At 50.5% G+C, this 22,510-nt stretch overlaps 1 protein-coding gene across 12 annotated transcripts in view; it reads left to right on the top strand.

Annotated features, from left to right (window-relative positions):
- The first annotated feature begins 578 nt into the window (after nt 1–578).
- LOC120947682 (innexin shaking-B) overlaps nt 579–22,510 on the top strand; it is a 66,396-nt gene continuing 44,464 nt past the window's right edge. For 3 of the 12 annotated variants that reach the window (XM_040363232.2, XM_040363221.2, XM_040363233.2), the window contains exon 1: nt 8,158–8,243. The gene's annotated coding sequence lies outside the window, so the exon portion shown is untranslated. The other 9 variants (XM_040363223.2, XM_049607078.1, XM_040363227.2 and 6 more) reach the window with 6 other exon arrangements.

The raw sequence follows: 22,510 nt of genomic DNA, 5'->3' as shown, positions 1-22,510 counted from the left end.
TGTGCTTGTGTGTGTGTGTGTGTGTGTGTGTGTGTGTGTGTGGGGAGGCTATGAGGTTGATCGAAAAGTTGGGTGAAGATGAGAAAACGCCACTTTTTGATGTGAAATCAATTTATTCTGATTTTATTTTAATGTTTTTGCCTCTTTAAATGACGTCATTTAAATGCACAATTGAACTTTCAAAAACACAAACACTTTGCCGTCAACCCAATATCCCTGGCTGCTATGGCTGTGTAGCGCTGGGCCGCGGTGGCGTTCGTTTCGCGCGAGGGTCATTTGATTCAAATTCGGCGCGGCAAAGCTGCGGCTCTCGGCGAGCATCGGCGCTAATGAGGAGGAAGATGGAAATTCCCTTCTCCCTCTCTCCCACCCTGCTCTCTTACGCTCTTATGGAGTGACGCGTACGCTGCACTCACCGCTCGAGCAGAGATGGAACGAAGGAACGAGACGGAGTGTTTCGCTGTTTCGCCGTTCACTCGTCGCAACCTCACACCGCAACAACCTTGGCGTGAAAGAGGAAGGCCAGCCTGTCTTTCTCTCTCTTCCTCTTAGTGTGTGTGTGTAGGTGGGTGTACTGAGGACCAGGAAAGGAGAGCGGACGAGGCCGTTCGTGTGTCCAATGCGGATGCGGTTCGGTGTGCGGAACTACGCGGATATTGCGCCTGGGGAACGCGTGAACCCGCGCCGATAATTTCATTCTCGTGCAGTGGTGAAGGGGACAGACAGCAAGAGAACGGTGAAGGGATTTTCCATCGATGTCGGCGTGCCGACGGTCAGTCAGTCGGTTGGGATCAGGCGGTCGGTCGGTCGGTCAGTCAGTCAGTCAGTCAGTCAGTCAGCCAGCCAGCCAGCGAGCCAGCCAATCTCCGTTTCTTCTCCGTTTGTGACGATCGCGTGTTGTTGTTATTGTTTATCTTTCCCTTTTTTCGGTTTGTTTCCCGTTCCGTTATGCCTAACCGGTCGTTGTGATGGGAGAGAGATAGAGAGAGAGAGAGAGAGAGAAGGAAAGCGCGAACAAGAACTATTAAAGGTAATCGTTAGAACATTCAGGCTGTTGTTGGTTTGGTGAGCGAACCTGTGAAGCTGCATTTCCGCTGCCCCTCTGGGGATGTGTGTTAACAATGTGCGCGCCTTAAAGACGTTAAAGACACGGTGCGGTTGTTCTCCTGTAATAAAATACAACCGCCCGGGAGTCTCGTTACCGGCAAAAAAGGTTACGCTAAGGGCCTTAACCCCCGTCCCGGCTTGGGAGGATAGTAATAGACAGGGCCGGTGTGTAGTAGTACTAGTAGTAGTAGTAGTGTAGGGGACCATCTGCTTCATGTCCAGCGTTGCTCTGGATAGCTTCAGTTAGCACCCGAAACCGACAAAGAACCCCGATGCATGACGTGGGCGGCAGCGAGGGGGTCCGAGGTGACCAGAACCTTCGCCCGCCTTCGCTCCAAAGGAACTTGCTTGCCCCTCCACACGGAGAAGATGTAAACATCTCAAAACATGCTTATGATTTTATTGGCCATCTCTATGTGTGTAGGAGGATGGGTGGCGCATCTAAACTGACGGGGCCGTGTTTTAATTTGGAGCACACACACACACGCCAACGCAATGTGTTTTCCTTCTGCGTTCCGTGCGTGAGATGTCGGGATGATCTGCCCTGCTTCTTCTTCTTCTTTCTTTTCGTTGAAATACGCGGAATAGTTTACACGCACAGCGCGCCGCCAACGTCCAAAGGAAGACTAAACAATTTTCCAACGCCTGCTACGGCTGCTACGGCTGCTGCTGCTGCTAGGGGCTTGGAGGCAAGAGGTTGGAATCACGACGGTCCCGGATTGAAGTGGAATTTGAGTGGAAACACTTTTTTTTGCGGTGGGTTTGTGTTGCGTTGGAAGGGAAACGGGAAAGGGGGACGTCAATGAGGGACCACGTAACGCCGCGGATTTACTCCACATGTCCGAGGCAAAACCGTTCACCACGGCTTACTGCTCATCTGCTCCCCCTCTTTGGTGGTACACCTTTTTTGGCTTGGGCGCGTGTGAAAACGAGCGAGAGAGAGAGAGCGCGCGCTTTAGAGAGCGAAAGCGAGAGCGCACAGCATTAGAAGATGCTGCGGGGCATCTCTTCAGTGTGTGTGCACAGGTCGTCGTATCACGTTCACCATTCCCCCTGCGTGTCTGTGTGGTTGGGTTGGGGTTGAGCTGCGCTATACCGTCAGCCAAAACAGTCTGTAAGCGGGCCCAGTCCTAGTCGGAACCAAGTTCCGAATGGAATCTCTCTAAGTGCCGTCACAGGGGGAGGGCAGGAAGAAAGCAGAAGAAACGGGGCGCATCACTGTTAACTTGTTGGGTTTTTGCGTGTGCCATTTTTTTGTTGTTCTGTTCTGTTCTGTTCGGCTGGTTGCGTTTTCCTTCCTTTCCTGCGTTCCGGTGTGTTGTCTGTCTGTGAGTAAGTGACTGTTGTGACTATGAATTAATTAATCTAGGCTAAAGGAACTGGCTTGAAAGTGTGTGCGAGTGTGTGATAGAGGTCACTGCATTGGATTTTTATCTCTTCCTGTGCCACTGTGTACTTCGATCGATTGCACATCATCGACACGACCAACACACACACACCAGCATTCCCAATTGCAGGAGGCCATCGATAGAACGTCCAATTCCAATCGAACAGTGTATGTGTGTCTGTGTGTCCGTGTGTCCGTGTGAGTGAGTGTTATTCCTCGCAAAGACAACATAACCAAACAAATTCAAACCGTGCCGTGTGTCTCCCTGCCTACTGTGATGTGACTGTTGTGTGTCCTGCGGGTAGCCAGAATTTGTCCCCCCCCCTCCAGGATGAAGCATAGCAGCAAAAAGGATATACTCTTGCTACTCTTCTCCGATCCGGTTCTGCTGTCTTTCTGTGTGTGTGTGTGTGTTTGAAAAAGAAAGCATCATAGACTGTGCAGAAAGAGAAGAAGAGAACGATGTCATGCTTGTACGTGTGTGTGTGTGTATGTATGACTTAGTTGTACCGGATACGGTGCAGTTGTCGCTGTGTGCGTGTGTGTGTGTGTGTGTGTGTGTGTGTGTGTGTGTGTGTGTGTGTGTGTGTGTATGTGTGTTTGTTGGTGCATAAAACGTGGGCACTTTGGCGAAGCCATGTCGTCGGATAATTCATTCTTTTGGCGAAGAGCGCACCGAGACACGAACCCCTCACTTGTCTCCCACCGGGCTGCCTCTGTTGCCACAGTTGCACAGTTTTGGTGCAATGGCATTATGATATTAATTCCAAACCCGTACTCTCTACTCGGGCACAGCGCTCAGCGTCGTGCAGTGCCCGAGCTGCCCGGGTCATCTGCCTCGCAGCTTGCAATGGGTGGGATGAAAAAACACCCACATACCCCGTTCGACACATACAAGATGCGCTAATAAAAAAAAGCGGGACAGGGGTGGGGGGGGGCGGCGGGCGAGCGATTATGCAGAGGCACAACCGCCCGACGATTCGCTCCTTCTTCTGCTGCTACTGTTGCAGGCTAGCGTTATTATTTTTATATATGTGGTTGCGTTGTACCACTGAAACCGAGCGAGTAGTGATCCCTACTCTAATCGGACGACCGGACACACTCACTCACTATTACTGTACCGCAAACAAACCCACCCCGGACCAATGTCTGGGCCACAGACCACACCAGTGTCGCGCGCGGTTGGAAATATACATCACAATCTTGGTTCCCCTTTTTTACTTGGCGCGAATCAGCAGCTGCAGTACTTTATTAAACACCACACACACACCACACCACCTCTCTGGTGTTCCCTTTTTCCCCCCACAGTTTGTGCAGTGCGGCAGAGTCGTCGAGTTAACCGCAGCAGCAGCAGCCTCAGAAGTAGCTGTGTTGACCCGTGAGCTGGCTGTCTCACACATTCCAAACTACTTTGGAGGAAGGAGAGGGGAGAGGGGAGACGGAAGGGGGAGGGGGAAAGTGCAGTGTAAACATTCATCATCCGGTGCAATTGGTACTACTACTTCAGCGCGAAGGACCCCAAACTGCGAATGGGGACGGGGGAAATGCAACGATCGTTAGGCAACCTTACTGCTGCTGCCGTTTTCAACAACATCCGCTGCTGTATTTATTGTTTTGTTGTTGTTTCTGGTAGTTACAAGGGAAGGGATGACGCGTAAGTCGAAGGGGTAGTCGTTGGGCTAGGGTAAACAAATCAACCCCTCCCAACTGGGGGGACCAATGGACCAATACACTTGTGAGGAAATCCAAATCGGCGTCAATCGTTTGGGGGCCATAGCTTCCGTTTACTCCGACCCCGCTCGGCAAGCCCTCGACAAAGGAAGGGAACGCTTCTCTGGCCTGGTCGCGTACGTGGCCAATGCATGGCTTCAAGATGGCATTGTTGTGGCGCCGTCCACGGATGGATGGATGGAGGCGCCTGGTATCGCAGGGCAGCAAACAAACAAACGCAAACAAAAAACTACGAATAAGGTGTCCAATGGTTTATTAGCTGCGTTGTGGTCGTCCTCTTTGCAGGGGACGCAACGGGAATCACACAAGAAGGGGGGGGGGGGGGAGGGAATGGTGGTACTAAAATAAGCAAAACCCACCGTCCAACCGTCCGCCCGGTTGGGAAATGGTGCAACGCGGCAACGACAGCAGCAGCAAACACCGTCAGCCCAAAACCGGTTGGGGTCAGTTGCACCGCGGGGGCGCGGATGGGAGGGAAACCTTTCGGGTTCCAAAAATATTATCGCTCGTCAGCAGCAGCGCATACACACGGGAGGACGATACATTGACGATGACGACAGTTTTTGTGTGTGTGTGTGTGTGGATTAAGTTGCTCGTCGCTGTTGTCGTCGTTGTAGTCGGCAATTGCCCCACGCCGGGGATCAATAATTATAATTCTCGACATGTTGTGTGTGTTTGTGTGTGTGTGTGTGTGTTGCCGCTTCCATCCCACGGCCCAGCGCAGAACGCGTGTCAGGTTACGTTATCGTGGCGCGGCTTTTTTGTTGCTCCACACCCCCCCAATTCGCTCCCACACACACACACACACACACACACACACACACATATACACACACACACGTGGAGTTCATAAGGTTTATCGTTTTGTTTAGTTTTTAGTTATGAATCTGGGAGTATGGGGAGCTCTGTGTGTTGGAAACGACAGCAACATATTGTAATCATGCTTTACATGTGGTGCAGTAAGGTCATAAACTAAGAGACGGCGAGGGGGGGGGGTGTGTGTGTGTGTGTGGGGAAGGATATGCTCTGCAGCATTATAAATCGTTTGGGTGGGGGGGTTTCGTGTACGCTGGTCAAACAAGTCGCCTTGTGTGTGTGTGTGGGGGTCGTCTGGGTGTTTGAACGATGAAGACGTGTTTGGCCGTCCAAGCGACGCAGAGATACCAAGAGGTGCCAAGACACCTACCAAGGGTTGGCCAAGTTTTCTACCCGTTACAGACAGAGTGATATATTCTAGCAAAACGATTTGGTGGGACGGCGTCGTGGGGGGGGAAAACACCTCTGACTAAAAAAAGAAAGGGAAAAAGCAAGCGAGACAGCCTTTCGGTATGCAAAACTGTTGGCAACGCATCAAAACCCCGACTCTCGATCCTCTCGAACGGGTAAACTCGACCTGTGTGTACTGCCGTGTGCGAAGCGCCCCATCAGAGCGCCCCACAAGCGCATCACACAGCAGGCTGTGACAGAGACGTCCATCGAAGGCAAGCACACAGTCACAGTTCACAGTTCGCAGAGTGTCGAAGTTGCCGCGTCCTGAAAAGCGCCTCGTCAAGAGCCCCCGAGATTCCGGTTGCCGAAAGTACCTGCGAAACAAGTAATAAAGCTAACGGGGAATGGATGGAAATCCTCAGACAATCACAAGGATTTACGCGATTGATCGTCGTGCGCGTGTGTGTGTGTGAGAGAGAGGAGGGGCAGGGGTGAACCCTCAAGAAACCATGTGACATGAGAATACATTGTTGGAGTTTGCAGAACTGGGTACTCCTCTCTGGTGCCATCTCGCTTCGTTAATGCAGCGTGATGCGCTTCGTCGGCAAAAAAAGGACAGTGCTCGTGTTCGGCTTTCCTCCTACATGTGTTTGTGGTTGAAAATATCTCTCTCTGAGTGTGTGAGTGTGTGTGAGTGTACACCGTGCGGGCAGTGCTGCCAGCTAGAATCAGAAGCTTCTGCACAGCTTCAGAACCGAAGTTTTGGACTCTATCTCTCTTGCGTCGTGTGCTCTGTTTCTCTCTCTCTCTCTCTGTCTCTCTCTCTCTCTCTCAGTCGGTCGTTCTTGTCTTCTTCATGCAGAAGTTTCGTGCTGGTGTGTTGTTTTTTTAGTATCGCGCATAATTCCGTGTATTTACATACGAGTGCTTGTATGTGTCTGTGCCTGTTTGTGTGTGTGTGTTTGTAATGTAGTGTCGCAACGCAGTGTGTCTACACTGGTGTGTGCATGCTTGACGCTGAATGAAAGGACTGGGACAAACTGGGAACGTAATATCCAAAAAAATGAAAGAAGATACTAATTCCGTCCACCCTAGTGTTGGTGGAGGAAGTGGTAGTGAGGGTTATATTGCGAGGAGGGCAGTTTTTATTATTATTAAGAGCGTCTTCTTTGTCTTCTGGTCAAAAACCGTTCCGCTGTGGATGGCTATCGCATAAAAACGGGCGGAAAATGAGTCTTGAGGACCTCCTGGAAGTAGTTCGGATTATTTTAATTATCTCCTCGCTGCACACATACAAACCTCCGTGTGTGTGTGTGTGTGTGTACTGGACAGTTTTCTCTTTCCTGTCCCACTCTTAGTATGTTGTGCTCGCGCTCTCTCTTTCTCTCTCTACCTCTCTCTCTTTCTTACGTATAGTCGCGTATAGTCTTTCTTGTTCCGTGCCGCGTACCACGTACTCCGGCCACTACACACTGCTTAGCTTCTTGATCTAGTGTGCTGCGCCTCCGCGGTGTGTTACTCTCGTGTGACACACCGAGCTGCTCGTGTGCCGTTTTTCTCCTTCCGTCGCGTGGAAAGTACAGCCAAACGAGCAAAGATCCATCCTGCTTGGGGGTCCGTCTTGATATTTTATTCATGCATTTATATTTAATTTGAGATTCGGAGTACAAGCTGCGGAGGTATTTTAGGGCAATCGACCCGGGGGGGGGGGATCATCTTCTTTTGTGTGGGAGAATTTTCCGCATGCGAGAAACGTGACGCGCTGGTGCCTGTTTTGACCTGCCGCATCCAATATGCTGGATATCGGTCTCTGGTTTGCTTTTTGGTTCGAAACCGAAATCGAAACAGAGACAGCGATTGAGGCGTGAGGTGTAGTGGGCTGGGACCGGGAATGGGGAAGTGTGCTGGAATGAAGCGAGTCGGCAAATGTGTGCGAACGTGAGCGAAACAGCTGAGCGAAGCAGATTACGGAGTGGAAAACCTTTCCCGGTTGGAAAATCAAACACCGAACGAGAAAGCACTAAAATCACGGTGAGATGGAAAAAGGGAGAAAGCAAGAGTGTGTGAGAGAGAGAGCGAGCGCGCACTCGCACACATACAGGAGTGAGAGAGCGGAATTTGGCAATCCAGTGATGGAATTTCATCAGATGACGTGGTTCGAACGGGAGCGAGAAGGCACGCTGCGATGAATGAAATGATAAAACATTTTCCGGGAAAATATTGCAGTGGAAAGGTGTGGGGAAGTGCTCCACCACTTCCTTTTCCCTTCCCTTCCCCACCGCAAACAAAAAAAACACGCTGGAATGGTTCCTTCTCGCTCGCGCACCCGACGTTGTGTTGTGGTGCGTTCGGAATTCAGCAGTAGCGCTTCCGGTCGCTTTCGCTTCCTTCGCTCGTCCGCTTCTCCGCGCTCCCTTCCGTTCGGGCTGATGGGACGGAAAGTAAAGGGGGTCAGTGGTGCCAACCCGAAGCAGCAGCAGCAGCACCAGCACAGAACGTGGAAAATCGGGCAACGGATCGGGCAACGGACGAACTGGCAAGTTCTGGGCAAAAGCTTTCACGTTGCTCATCGCGCAGAAGAACGGGGGAGGGCGGTGTTCGTCGTCGTGCCATCGTGCCATCTTTGTCTGCGTTCAGCCGAAAGCAGTGTGTTTGTATGTGTGTGTGTGTGTGTGTGTGTGTGGGGGCCGAATTCGGCAAGCAGTGCAGTGCCGTCCGTGTGCCGTCCTGGTGGGCCCGAAGAAGTTTGTTAGTGTGGCGAGCAGTGTTACGGCGAGCAGAGGCCGCGCGAAACTTTCTGTGCGATGCGGTACATGGAGATTGTTTTTTTTTTAAATATTTTTTTTTTAAATTTCTGTCTACTAGTGTGTGCACGCACCGCCGTTTTGTGTGTCGGTTTTTTCTTCTTGCGCTGGTGCGTGGTGATGTGTTGTTACCGTGTCTTTTCCGATGGGGTTTTACGTTCTGCTTTAAGCCCGAAATCACCACCAAAAGAACGTCCCTCTTACCCAGATCTCGAAACAGCCCTGTGACTCATTAGTGGTCGTTCTGGTGGAGCGCAGAGGAGCGAGAGGGAAAGGAAGAAAGAGGTGGCAACAACTTACGCGCACACACGTGTTGTGTTGGGCCGAAGCGTGAGCAAAGAAATTGGCGCTCCTGGTGCGGAATCGTTGCGTGCGTGCGTGCGTTCGTGCGTGCGTGCGTGCGTGCGTGCTTGCGTACGTGCAAAAGTGTGCGTCCCGTAGTGTGCGTGTGTGGAAACGAGGAACTGGAGGAACGTGCTTCGGGACATCCTCGGCCCCGTCCATGCCACGGCAACGGATCCTGCCAGTGCGCTCTTGCCAGCCTTCTTGGATGTCCTTTTTTGTGTATGTGGTGGTCGTGTTTTGTAGTGCGTGTGACCTTTTTTTGTTTTGTTGAATCCTCGTGCAGTGGTATGCCAGCTTTGAAACTATAGAACTCCACGGAAAGACTGTAAAAACACTCACAAATGGAATCACTCAATGGAAAAACAAGGATAATGAACGGTTAAACACAGCACCGCAGTGGACTGGAAGGACTGAAGAGCTGTTCCCCGGTATTCGCTTTTTTGTTTAAAGAGCAACGGAATCGGAGTGTGTGTGTTCTGCAAAATGAGAAAATCCCTGCAGTGATACTCACACACAAACACACACATACGGCATACGGGTTGTTTGGTGGAGTGAGTGCGCTCTGTTTTCCGTGTCCGTGAAGAAACGGGTTTTGCAGCCAGCCAGCCAGCCAGCCAGCCAGCGAGAAAGCGAGTCGAAAATTAGAAGTTCGTGGCCCTGTTCCGTTCCGGCGGGGCGGGCTGCTGAAGGGGCGGGTGCGCCTGCTGTGGTCCGGCGCTGAAAGCCACGGGGTCGATCGTGAAAATGTGGGTGAAATGGCAAATGTAGGTGAAACACAAAGCACAAGAACCGATGTTCAAAGCGTGTGAGTGTGTGTTTTTTTACGTTTTATAGGGAGAGTGAGAGGGTGTGTGTGGGTGGAAGAAAACAGTTCAGAATGCACACACGTACCGCAGCCGTTATGCGGTCGAAGGCCAATGGTGCTTGTATTTTTTTTTTGTTTCGTTCGAGTGTCGAACTTGCTGGTGGTGCACTGTGTGTGTGTGGCTGTGTGGATTTGATGGTCGTGAAGCAAAAAAAAAAACACTGCTACGGTGGAGGGACTCCTGGTGGTGGATGGTGGAGAGTGGTGACCACCACTGCTCAATGATGGAGAAGTTATAGCCTCCCCCCAGAGAGTGGTGGCCTGATGGAAGGATATGGATTTCGATCGCGACAGCTCAGAACCGGCCATAATCAATTCCCCAATCGCTCGGGAATGCCCCGCTTCAAGAAGCTTGTGTGTGTGTGTGTGTGTGTGTGTTTGTGTGTCTGTGTATTTCTTCCTCTAGAGCACCACCACTGCTCTGCATCGAATCCAAGAGCAAAAGAGTGCGATAGAGCGACTCAAGAGACGATAAAAAGAACCGCTACAAAGGGGGGACGAGGGGGGGCATAAAAAGGAGGAAAAACAAACGTAATCGTGACGGGTTTTTTTTCTTTTTTTTGGTGTGACGTGACCGCTCGCGCCCGTTTCACGACCAACATCAAAAACCGAAATGAGATGATGATTGGGTAGCCGGGAAGCGGCCGCTTTGCTCCGCTCAAATCGGAAAAGATCGGAAAGCGCAGCGGAAAAACCCCCTTCAAACCCGGCCCCGGACGTTTCGCCGCAGCTCGCAGACTCGGAGGAAATAATATTATGCTATAATATGCCTTGCTCCACTGTATGGAGAGCAGCACATTTATGTTCGTTTCGGCAAAGCTGCTGCTGGTGCTGCTAGTGCTCCCGTTTTCTTTCAGCCTTTTGGGAGATGATTGGGTGACAGTGCAGCAACGGAAATCGCACCAAAAAAAGCAAAGGCCCCTCACGCTCGTCTTCTACTGCACCATAAAAAGTTAAAGAATCCGGGCGTGTGACGTTGTGTGTGTGTTTGTGTCTGGCGGGGGTAGACGCGCTGACGACGCGGAAGACGATGGCCACGATTTTGGCTGTTTCCAATTTCGTCTTCCTCTGTGTGCGTGTGTTCTACCGGTGGTTGCGGTAGCGCAAAATGAAATCTTTCATATTTGATTCAAGTCGTGTGCGGCTGCATCATAAAACTGACTGAGCTTTTTCGCGTATTTTTTGTTGTTGTCGTCCCTCCCCGGACCTCTTCCTCCGCCACAGCCATCACAGTTCGGCAGTGCAGAGAAGAAGAGGAAGCAATGCATAAATGATTGATATGCAAAGTACGGCAAAACGGTAGAAATCGTAACTTCAACACTTGGGAAGCGGAGTGTTGTGCAGAAATGAAAAATGATCTCACGAGCCACACAGTGTGGCTCATAAAAAAGGCGATTGGTTTATCAATGTCTTAGGCCTTGCGATGTTTGGTGGTACCTTTTGTTTAAATTATCTTTAAAGCAATTTATTAAATGGGCTCTGGTTTGTTCTTTAAACTACATACACAAAAGAGCCTCTGCCTCTACGTCACAGCTTGTGTAGTAAACAATGAGAAGCGGACGGTTGTGCGCAAAAACACACGTCACAATCATGTGATTACGATGACGACGATAATGCTCCAGCAAGAAAATGCTTTGCTTTGCTTTTCTTTCTACACGTGTGTAATGTGTCCACCACCATGCACCTGGCATTGCTGCGACAAGAAGACATCAGTATTAGTGATGATGATGCCAGTGTATATGTCTTTTTTTCTGTCTTCTTTCCCCAAATTCTGAGCACAAACCTCATGTATCCTTTGTGTCGGACAGCGTCCACTGACCTGGACACTGGGCAAAGAAAAAAAAGGGAACAAAAATCCCCTCGTAACGTCCCCAAAGCAAATCCTTTCAATGTATGACATTTAATGTTGCGTTGTGAAAGGTCTTGGAGCGATCCTGCGCTGCTCTCCTTCTCATCATCCCCTCGTAGGCGAAGGTTCATTATCGAGCTTACAGTTGTGCCTTGGGAGAAAACAAAAAAGCACTCACTCACACACACACACACACACACACACACACACAGAAGACGAACCTAATCCTAGGTTATGTGTATCCATCTCGGTGGGTCGCACAGAACGCCAAACAACACGGGACAATTTGACACCGTTTTGCGTGGTGTGAAATTGACTTCTTACGACCCTCAGTCGTTGCTCCAGAAATGACTTCTGAAAATGTACGAGACAGGGGGCGACACGACACGTGTCCCATCGGAATGTTTGGTGCTGTCAACCCAGAATTCGGCAGCACTTGCATGCTGTTGTTGTGTCGCAACGGGGCTGCACGCTTTCTTTTCCCAGTTTTCGCTTTCGGGCGCGACGTTGTCGTCATCGTCGTCGTCGTTGTCGTGGCATTAGTGGAGCACCTTCACCCAACGCCATGAACATTAAGGGACTGTGGATAAAGGGAGGGGGGTTTGAGTGTGTCTTTAAAGTCCCTGTGTTGGGTTGCTGTCACCCCTCGCCTTCTTTGTTAAGGGTAGTGGTGGTGGCAGTTTGTTGTTATTGCAAAAAGCGGGCCGAATGGGTGATGGAACAATGTTTGGGATGGTGTTTTGTTTCACGGAATCGAGGAGATGGCCCGATTAGTTTGACACACTCCACGCTCCCCCAGGAAGATATTGGGTTGCAGCGTGCATGGCAGGGGTGACATTTTTCGACAACTTTGATGTTCTAGTTGGTGGCCGTTTCAGGTGGCTGGGGCACTTCTGGATATTTACTGCCAGCCACACTTTGGAACGCTCTAGCCATGATTCATTCTCTCAGAGCTTGTTGCAGCTTTGGTAATGCAGTTTCATTTAGTCCTTTACCAAACCTTTGCCTACTTTCGGGCGTCTCATTACGATCTCGACAGTGATGGTTGAATGATAAGGACGCGGCCGTCAGATTTTGCAATACATCTCTCGCGACAGTCACGGCAACAGCGCGAGCAAGCCAGCCGAGAGCCTGTCAACAAGCCGAAAGTTGAGACATTTGAAGAAGACGAATGCACACAGCCGGAGCAATTTTGCAAAAATCAATCAAACCGCGCTGCCTCAAGGGAATTCTGCCTCAAAAGGAGAGTGGGGAGAATGGGTGTTGCAAAACAACCCACAGAAAAGCGGCGCATTCATCAACAATCGAATTCATTTTCCTTTCGTGGATTTCGCGAAAACGAAGCTAAACTCGAGCTGTAGCGAGCTTCCCTCGTCAGTGCCAGTTGCACAGGGGGGGGGGGGGGGGGGGGGGGGCTAGAGGGCTACTAAGCCCGTGGCCAACCTCAATCGGAACAGCTGAAGGACGAGGTCATTCCGCGTTCGTTTCGCGAGCAGAGTGGGTCGAACCTCCAATGCCTTGAATATTATTGCCTTGCACCTTGGCTTGTTTTTTTATGTTTGTGGGAATTTGATTTTCCCTTCACACAGGCAGGCAGGCAGGCATGCACACCCGCATTCCGGGTGTAATGGGGGCACGGTCTAGTGCAGCCTGTGCATTGCTTCTTCTTTTTCTTGTGTTGTATTTGGTTGCTTTCGACCGTTCGATTGCCATTCGGCATCGCACACACCGCATCGAAAGGACGAAACGTGGCGATTATATAATAACCGTCCGTCCGTCCGCCCGTCCGCCCGCTCGTCCGTCCGTCGGTGAGGTTGATTCTGCCTGCACAGCACCGCTGGCTGCTCATCCCGCCCCACAGCACCCAATGCGCTGTGTTTCTATGCTGTGCGGCTGCGTTTGAAGGGGAACCGAGAAAATGAGTGTTCGCGGTGTTCGGAGCTTGGGAAAAGCTAAACTATCGTGTGGAGTCAGAGATTGCCAGTGGTACAAGAGTCACGTTGGTTGGTGGAAAAGGAAGACTTGAAACGGAGATAGAGCTTTTGGGCAAGAGAAAGTGAGATATACACAGAGAAAGAGAGAGAGAGATACTGTTATATCGTGCTAATGTTGCAAAAGAAAGAGCGATAGAGAGAGAGAGAGCGAGAGCTTTGCGTGCTTTGGTGAAGTTGCAGCGTGTTGTGGCGCTGCAGGAAAGCAGCCGAGCCTTCCGAACAGGACACTGTCCTTGTTTGCCACTCTCACACACACACACACACACCCAGTGGCTGGCTGTTGCTCTCTCGCTCATTCGCTCACACGCCAACGGATGCTTTTGATGCTATTGCTGCCAACACTGCTCTGCTGCTCTGCCGAGATACGCCACTGTCCTGTGATAACAAGCCCAAGCAGGAGCGAGATGGAGCATACCAAATCTCTGTCACTGTCGTGAAATGAGCAACGCTAAGGGAGCGATAGAGAGAGAGAAGGAAAGAGATGCATGCAATATGGAGCTCGGTGAGTGTGTAAAGCTGCTGAGAGTGAATGGAGGCAAAATTTGGCACCCTTTGCAGAGCTAGATCTGCAGAGTGTGCTGCATGTGGAGGATGTGTAGGTATGTGTCATGGGAGCTTGTGGAGGAGGGGTGAGGCGAAACCGTCGTAGTGTTCTAAATATTGAGCGCCTACACCAACGCCAAAGGAACGGTGGCAGGTCGGGAGCGGTTAAGTAACGTTCGCGTGTGTTTGCTGACCCACCGACGGACGGACGGACGGTGGTCTTCGAAATGTCAAACGAATTGCCGTTGTCCTCCGTCAACGGGAATGTTCCCTCGACACAAACTCGACCGCGTAATGTGTTCAAATGACCCATTCAGTCCTTCGCCTTCGCCTAATTCCGTCTGAACTCCACAGCACGACCTTACTCGAAACTCTGTTCGCTCTGTACTTCTTTCTTCTTGGTTTTGTTTTCCTCCGCTCAAATCGAGATGTTCCACAGTTTTGGAGTCACACTGGCACTTGCACCCACACACTGGTGGTTGTATGTCTAGCGAATATTATTACACCCGCCATCATTCCATGTTCTAATGGCCCGTTGTTCGTATGCAAATCGTCGGCCGTTTGGTGGCTTGGGTGGGTAGTGATCGTTCTATGAAATATAATTGTCAGCAAACCGGTGGGAATGTTCACGATGGAGTCCTTAATTCGTCGGGAAAGCCATTTACCCGGCCAGGTGTGCGCATTGAAGTCATCGTCGTCGTCGTCGTCGTCGTCGTTGTCGTCGTCGCCGGCGATGCCCTCCTTCTACAAAGTGCGGTGTGTCCTAAAATCTAAATCAAATCAACCACAACCCGACCCCATAAAACCAGTCCCTTCGATCCTCATCCACATCCCCTCATCCCATCCCCTTTCTTCAAGTTCCACCGATTGTTCCTCCGATGTGCTCTGTTTCGTCGCCCGCCTGCGTCTTCGCGTATCACGTGCCAGCCAGCGGGACCCGGGACGTACAAAACGAGCAACCAACCCCCCCCCCCCCCCCCCCCCACACACACACAGCACTACACAACCGCTATTATGCGCCAGCAGCAGTGCAGCACCAGCAGCATTCGCACTGCAAAGACAATTTGGGAGGCATTTGGAAAATCGAATTGACCCGCACACAAACAAAAGCGGGAAGCAGAGCAAACACAATGGGATCGTTATGGGAGGGCGAAACAATGAAGCGCTGGGCTCGGAACTCCGGTACGTGACAAGAAGTGCGAGGTTGTTGGGCGAATCCGTTGATTGATTCGTTTCAACACCCACCCCCGAAACAGGGGGAGACACGGTGGGGAGAGTGTTGGAGGGTTTTGAATATTTTGAATTGAAATATTATAGCTCGGTGGTGGGAAACAGCATTTTTTTTATTGAATGATTTGTTTGACTTTTTATTGCGTGAAAACATTGTGGAAGCTTCCAATAGTGTATTGAGTTGGAGTTGGGAAATTGTGAGAATATTTGGAGAATATATGAATACCTGATTTTCCCTTCCTTTTACGGGTAAATGGATACGTTGCTCTTATCCGCATCGCATCGATACTGCACACAGGCTGAAAGGACACGCTGCAAACCGATGCAGGTCCCTTCCCATTCCTTCCCCTTCTCCTCAAAAACGCCTTCCACCGCCTTGGTCATCGATAAATAGAAAATTCAAAGCACACAACGCGCCAAAGCCAAACCCAACGCCGGACAACGCAAACAAAATGGAGGAAGAAACAAGTGCATGACGGTTACAAAAATAAATATCATCCGACCAACCATCCCCCCTCTCACGGACTTGGGCGCGTCAGGTGCCGGCCAAGGAACGGTCCGCGCTGCAGCTGCAACTGCAACTACAGCTGCACCAGCACCAGCGATGTTGAATTATTCGCAGCAGCAGCAGCAGCAGCAGCAGTTTCGATTTTTCGCTTTGTTTTATTTATGCTTCATGATGCATGAATGTGGGCGAACAGCAGAGGGTGGCACGAGAATGACCTCGACGTGTTTCCTCTCACCCCCCCCCCCTCCCCCCTTCCTTGACAGCCACCCTTAACGCGTTGGGGGCTGGAGTTGGTGGACAAAACTCTGCCCGACGCTTCAAATCGAAACACAAAATGCGGCTAAAACAGTCCAGCTCGCACCGTGGCCTGCCCATTCCTTTGGGTGGGCAAATGGGTGAGCCCCGAGGAAGGTCGTACTGATGGGCCCACTGCTGCTTGGCCCATACCACCATGCGGGGCTGTACAACGACAACAACCATTCAACGAGCGAAACTGCTCGCCCGTTTATTTGCATCCATTTTCCGATTTCGTCCGTTTCGATCGCTCACACACAGAGACAGTATGGTTCTGTCCACCAACTGATTGCATCCACGCTTCCCGATTGCATCTTCTCGCTCTTGGTCTCTCTCTCTCTCTCTCTCTCTCTCGCTTGCTCTCTTGCTTTACATGAAGTGTCCCTAAGTGGCGATAATTCGGGTGGAAACGGGTAGGGAAATTTGATTTTGGGCGGTTAAATTTACGAAAAATGTATAAATTCACACAGGGAAATTGGGTCGATTCTGGCATTCCTTCCCACACACACACACACATGGGGTCGGTTGTGAATGGCATCCAAGTACGGATGTGAGAGATTTATCTCATACGCTCACTCTCACTTTTGCTCAGCTTGCTGCTGGCGAAAAAGGGGGCCACAGAACAGGGAGCGAGACAGAGGTGCGGGTGCGTACGAGTGGTGCAGTTTTCCTGCTTTAGGCGCATCTAAATATGTACGCGCAAAGCGACAGAGATGCTTGCAAGAAATCGTTCGATTGTTTCTTCTTTAATTTGCACTTGCATAACGTCCTGCGAGCGACACCGTTGTAGCTGCAGTTGTCGTCCGTCGTGTGCTGTTGCGGAGTTTTAATTTTCGGGGGAGAGGAGAGGGCAAAGCGGCAGGACCTATGGCAGGATGTGGCGCGCACTGTTCGGCAGCGACCGTTACGAAACAATTTCGGAGGCGAAAAAAAAGAAACACACAACCAACACATACCACGACACACAGAACACAGTGAGACGAGCTTTTGCTCGGTTTCGGGCTTCCCGGCCGAGGGAGAAAGCTCTCCAAAAGCTTTTGGGGCTCTTTCTCGTTCTCCGTCTCGCTCGTTCTTTCTCACTGTTGTCTGTCGCTTTCTTGCACGCCTGGAACGCTAATCGCTGCGTCTGCTTTCCTCTTCGCAAATACAGTTTCCTTTTGTTTTTCTCGTGGTAAGTTAAAACGGCTTTTCCCGTTCGATGTGTGCGCTATTTATTTCGTACTTAAATCTACACACGCATCAGACACAATTGTTCGATTCTTGGGATCGCTTTTGAAGAAAATGGCTCTTCTCAAACTGCTCTGCAAACAGTCTCAAACAAGATTTGTGCTATTATTTGCACCCTCTCTCTGCTAGCCCTCTCTCACTCTCTTTCTCTCTCGCTCTGTTTGCTTTATTCAACCACTTTCCTTTCATCGCTTCAATTTATCGAGGCACATCTTGTACCTCTTATCTATATCTCTTTTTCGCACGGGCTGGCTGGCTGGCTGGCCGGCCAGGGGCTGCCGTGTTTCGTGCACTTTTGCTCGTGCACACACTGTACTGTCCCTTCGATCCCGCGTGCCCCGTTGATGAGCAGGAAATGTGTATGCTCATATCTTGCTGGCCCCCCGTATGGTGCGTGAGGCAAACTACTCCATCCCTCCATCCCACGACTACTCCATCCCATAGCTCTCTTTCTCTCTTGCTGTCCTTTCCTTTCACACACACGCATTCATGCCCTACAGGACTACGGCAAAATGAGTATGTGTGGCATGCATTTATGTGAGCTTGCTTTTTGGGGTGTTCGATGGCTTCTTCGTTCTCGCTGCTCGCTTAGTTTAATCAGCAGAAGCCTCTTTCTTATGCGTGCCCGTATGTGTGTCTGTCGATGCGTGTCTGTGTGTGTGTGTATGTAGTGGGGAGGGAGGGAATTTTCTCTTTTATCCTGCGGAACTCGGCACTTGTCCGTGGACGGCAAAGAAGAAGGATCCACTTTGTTCGTTGCTTTCCCGTCCGCCGTCGTGCTGCCCCGATGTGTCTCCACGATTTGTATGCAAAAATTCCGTTCAATAATGTTTTTGCTCCACACAATCTCCATGCGCCTCTTTGTGTGTTCGCAGTGGCGGCGGTGTGCGAGCGGCAGGAGGCAGGGTAGAATTATCCACTTCTGTCCTGACACAACCACCACTCACACACATACACACACGTACATACGCAGCACAGCACAAAGATACTGGCAGCTAACAAAGACAAACGTTTCAAAGCCACTTCTTCCACGCTTGTGCTCTTGGCCGGACGCAAGCAGCAGCAGCTCAGTAAGGATGACTTGAACGGGCATGAGCGTGTGGAGTAAGCGCAAGACGAAGACGAAGAAGAAGAAGAAGACGATAGCGATAAAATTTTCAAGAAGAAAAATACTAAATAAGCTTAGAAGCGAGGGCAAACAAGAGAAAAAAAAAAACACAGCAGCTGCCCCCAAACCGACTGTCCGACTTTTGTGGCGTTCGTTCCCATCTGTCCACTCAAAAATGCTGTACGTGTGTGTGTGTGTGGTTGTTGTCGCATAGCCTGGATTTATATTTATGCAACCTTCTTACCAACCACCTCGCGCGCCCTCTCGCACCTCTCCCTCTCTCTCTCTCTTGCCCCTTTAGTGTACATAAATATTGTTTGTTATAAATAAATTCCCTCCAGCGCTGGTGTCTTGCGTCGGTTGCGTCCGGACGGCTTATCACCCCGCCCGCCCGCCCGCTCCGTTGCGATGGCTTAAATGAGGCGACGAAAAAATCCCCCCCCCCTCCCCCAGCTCTTTCCGCTCCCACACCATGGCCACTTCCAACAACACATATTTATAAGCACATAAACATATTTCTACGACACGAGAATGTGCCCGTGTGCCTCCCCGTGTGTGTGTGTGATAGTCCTCGCTGCACGCCATGTTTTATCTGGCTGCAGCCCCGTAATTGTAGCCCATCGCGCCCCCTCCCCCCCCCCCTTGCAATCGTCATCGTCGTCGTCGTCGTCGTCATGCCGTCGAGAATTTTGGACTCAGTAGCTTCGATCCTTGGCGTAGGACGCGTCCCTGCGTCCCAAAGCGCCTCGCGGCCCCATGTTGGGTGGTACGATTTTTTCCTCCCAATTTGATGGTGGGGTGGGAGGTAGGGTGGTTTGGCCTTTGCATAATCAGCATAACCCGAAGTCCGAAAGGCCGGCGGCAGCTGCAGCGAGTCGCGTTTCACTCAAATGTTAAACATCGATTACAACGATTGAGGTCAGGGGCATATTCCGTGTTTCGTTTCGAGTAGTAGTGGCGTGTAGTTGTTCCATTCGGAGTTGGGGCTGTGTGGTTGTGTGTGTGTGTGTGTGTCTCTCGGTTGGTTTTTTCGGCGGTGTCGTCCCTTCCCCCATATCCTGCCCAGAACAGCGGGTTGTTTTATTGTGCTCTTTTTTATTGTCTACTTCTTCCACTCGTGTTTGGTTGTTGGTGCTTTCGTGCTTTTCGGTTGGCTTTCAACTTGTATCGGGCAATGTTTTAAGGACACTAGGGGAGGGGGGGGCGAAAAGGGGGAACGAAATGTAAGAGGACGAAGAACACAGCACAACGTCATGCACAAAAACAGGCAGTGCGAGTGCGCTTTGCAAGGCAAACACTGTCTATTTTGTGCCCGCTATGGCCGCTATGTTTGGAAAATAGGGATGAGAACGAAGGCCCCAGTCCCTGGTCGAAGGAAGGGGTTGGGAGAGGGAGAGGGCAAGTAATTCTATTATGATGAATTTCGTTCTACCCCGTTCCCCTCCGGGCCAGCCCCGGACAGTATGCATCTTTCGAAAATTGGACAAGAAAAACTCCAACGCGCGCAAATCTCAGCCCACAGGCTCGTATATTCAAATGAGCGGAGAAAAACCTCCCAAAAAGCGGACCAGCAGAGGCCTCTGTGGAGGCTTATCAGCTCGTTAAAAACGGGTTAGTTACGGTTGGCTGCCTGGAACGGGGGAGGGATGGGGATTGGCCCATTGTATTGATTAACTTGCCACTTGACCAGTGTGATTTATGGAAACATTGGCTTCAAAAAGGAGGTAATTTAGTCCGCTTCCCGGGGTGGGGAAGGCACCGGGAGCACGAGTAGTAATCCTGTCCTAGGCCGGATAAATCCACTCGCTGCTCGCTTTAGCTTACGCTAGGTTTGCATATCAAAAACGCTTCCAAACTACGTACGTTTCAAAAAGGGCTGTAGATCCTTCCCTTTTGCTTCACAGCAAAAACCACACTCCTTCGCCCCCTTTTCCGGCTGGGACGACACAAAAACACCCTTCCCCCCCTTCCGGAAAATGGGATTATTGTGAACGGCACTGGTGAAACTTAAGAAGCCGGTAAACATTTTCCCAATCAACGATACGCAGCGAGGCGCTCCCAAAAGCGGCAAACGATGTGACACAAACGCTCTGATGATCCTTGATGATGATGCTCGATTTGAATGATGAGCTTTAAAGCCTGCCGCTTTCTCCCCACTGCCAGATTGGGCTGGCTAGATTTTGAAATCTGCAATTTAAATCGCAATCCCTACAACTATGATGTGTGTTGGTGTGTTGGTGTGTGTTGGTGTCTGTGTGTGAATATGAAATGGTGTCGCAAGACCCGAAAAAGCGCCACACTACTCATTGTCGTCTGTGCCTTTGGAGGAGGGCTACGGCTTTTGGGGCCGTTGTCCTGCCCCGCCTGCCATATTCTCGCATTCTCATGATTATTATTATGTTGGCAGTCCGGAAAAGTGCCCCGAAAAAGAATAAATTTATGAACACTGCAGCAGCAGCAGCACCACACACACACAGCAGGAGGCGAAAAGGTGCAATAATATGAACTTTGGCGTTCCGTTTGTTTCCCCCCCGGGTTCCGGTGGGCTTTGTTTGCGTAGTGGAAAGTTATGCCAATCCCTCCCCCCCATACATCTTTATTGAGGTGTGTTTGACCAATGGGCACCGACCAATGGCAGAAGTTATTCTTAGCAGAGGCGACTGATCTGTCGGTGTTGTTTTATAATTCGCCTGCGGCTGCTGATCCATATTCATTTCCACTAACCCAAATGCACCTATTAGCAGTTTTTTAAAACTTTAAATCAATCTTGCAGCAAAGCTGCAGTGGGTTGAGAGCTTATTTCCCCTGCCTCTCGCAAAGCGGCTGCGGCCAAATCGTAGTTTGTTGAACTGGAGTAAGGACATTTTTGCTCCTTCGGTGAGTCGGGCGCTGTCGTCGTCGTTGTCATCGTCGTCATGGTTGAACGAGTCTATCAAATCTAGATAGAGCTGTTTGCCATGACAAGCACAAGCTAAAAACAACGCTTTAAACCCCTCGCCCGTGTCCGTCAAAGCCTGAGTTCTAGCAGCAGCAGCAGCACAGCAGAACTGCTGCGGAAGCGTGGAAAATCGTAAAAAGCAGCAAATGATTTACAGCAAATGCGGCAGTTTGTCGTTCGGTCGGCTGGTTTAAATGATATTTATGTAGTCTTCCATACTCACGGGAAGGGGAGGGCTCAACGAGAGAAAGGTTCGGCTTCCCGGGTCCGGAAATAGCAGCGCCTACCATGGAGGGCTTGAGTTCTTGTCCCCACTCTCGCTCTCCCTCTCTACACGAAGCCACGGCTGTATAGTTTGCGATGATGTGCACGTTCCATTCATAATCGTCACAAGTAAATGTCACGTTCGACTGTTAGCATTAGCAGTAACTTTTTGTACGTGCGCCGTGGCTGTAAGCATCGCAACTTTATTGAACTATACACAACTCTCCACCATCTAGGCTTATCGTACCGTACCGGGGATCCTGGGTTTTTCGTTTTTCTTTCTTGATGTTGCCGTCCACTAACTAACGTCCTCGTTGTGAGTGAGAAATGAATGTGAAGTAATCATTTTGACGAGCGTTTTGACAAAAATTGTAGAAAAGAAGCGAAACCACCGACATGTGTGTAAATGTGTCCCTGCTTCGTAGCGTCGTAGCTTCGTAGCTGTTTACTGGAAGAAATATTCACATGGTGTTACCCTTTTTGATAAGTGCAAATGGGAGTGGGAGATAAAGAGGAAGAAAATGGGAAGGGGGCATACAAATTGACACACTTTCTTCGCCGCGCTCGCGCAGCTCCTCCAATCCGGCAGAACGGCAGAGCGACAAACGGAGCGTCCGGAAATTCATCACATCAGAAGCTTCTTTTGTAGTAGGAAATTGAAAATAGTTTCGTTCTGGGGGGTACGCAATGGAAGCTACAGCTACTTCTGCTGACAAACCGCCCTAACCTTGGCGTGCTTTCTCGCAGTAAAGTGTGTCATGTTCAGCCCGGTCGGGCCAGGATCTCAACCGATGGTAGGATGGATGGTGCGATGGATTAGAAGTAAAAACCTGTCAGCAGCGTCGTTGGGCGTAGTGGAGATAAAGTATGTCGTTCGCTTACCGGGATGAATGTCGCTTTGTACTATGGCAACATTTACATAACCATACACAAACGGGGGTGGTCTGTGGAGTTGTCTGATTTAAATGACTGGCTCGGTGTGTTGCCTTTTTCACCTGCTCGAAAGGTAACAATGGTCCGGATGCTTTAAATTTAGATTACATTTGGAAGCTGCCTCTCAACAAGGTGATGGCACTCAGCCGAGCTTGACGGAAGGTACGGTTGAGT

The sequence above is a fragment of the Anopheles coluzzii genome, chromosome 2 (assembly GCF_943734685.1).
Source record: "Anopheles coluzzii chromosome 2, AcolN3, whole genome shotgun sequence".
In the NCBI taxonomy this organism is placed as follows: domain Eukaryota; kingdom Metazoa; phylum Arthropoda; class Insecta; order Diptera; family Culicidae; genus Anopheles; species Anopheles coluzzii.
This window is presented reverse-complemented; position numbering and strand designations above follow the sequence as displayed.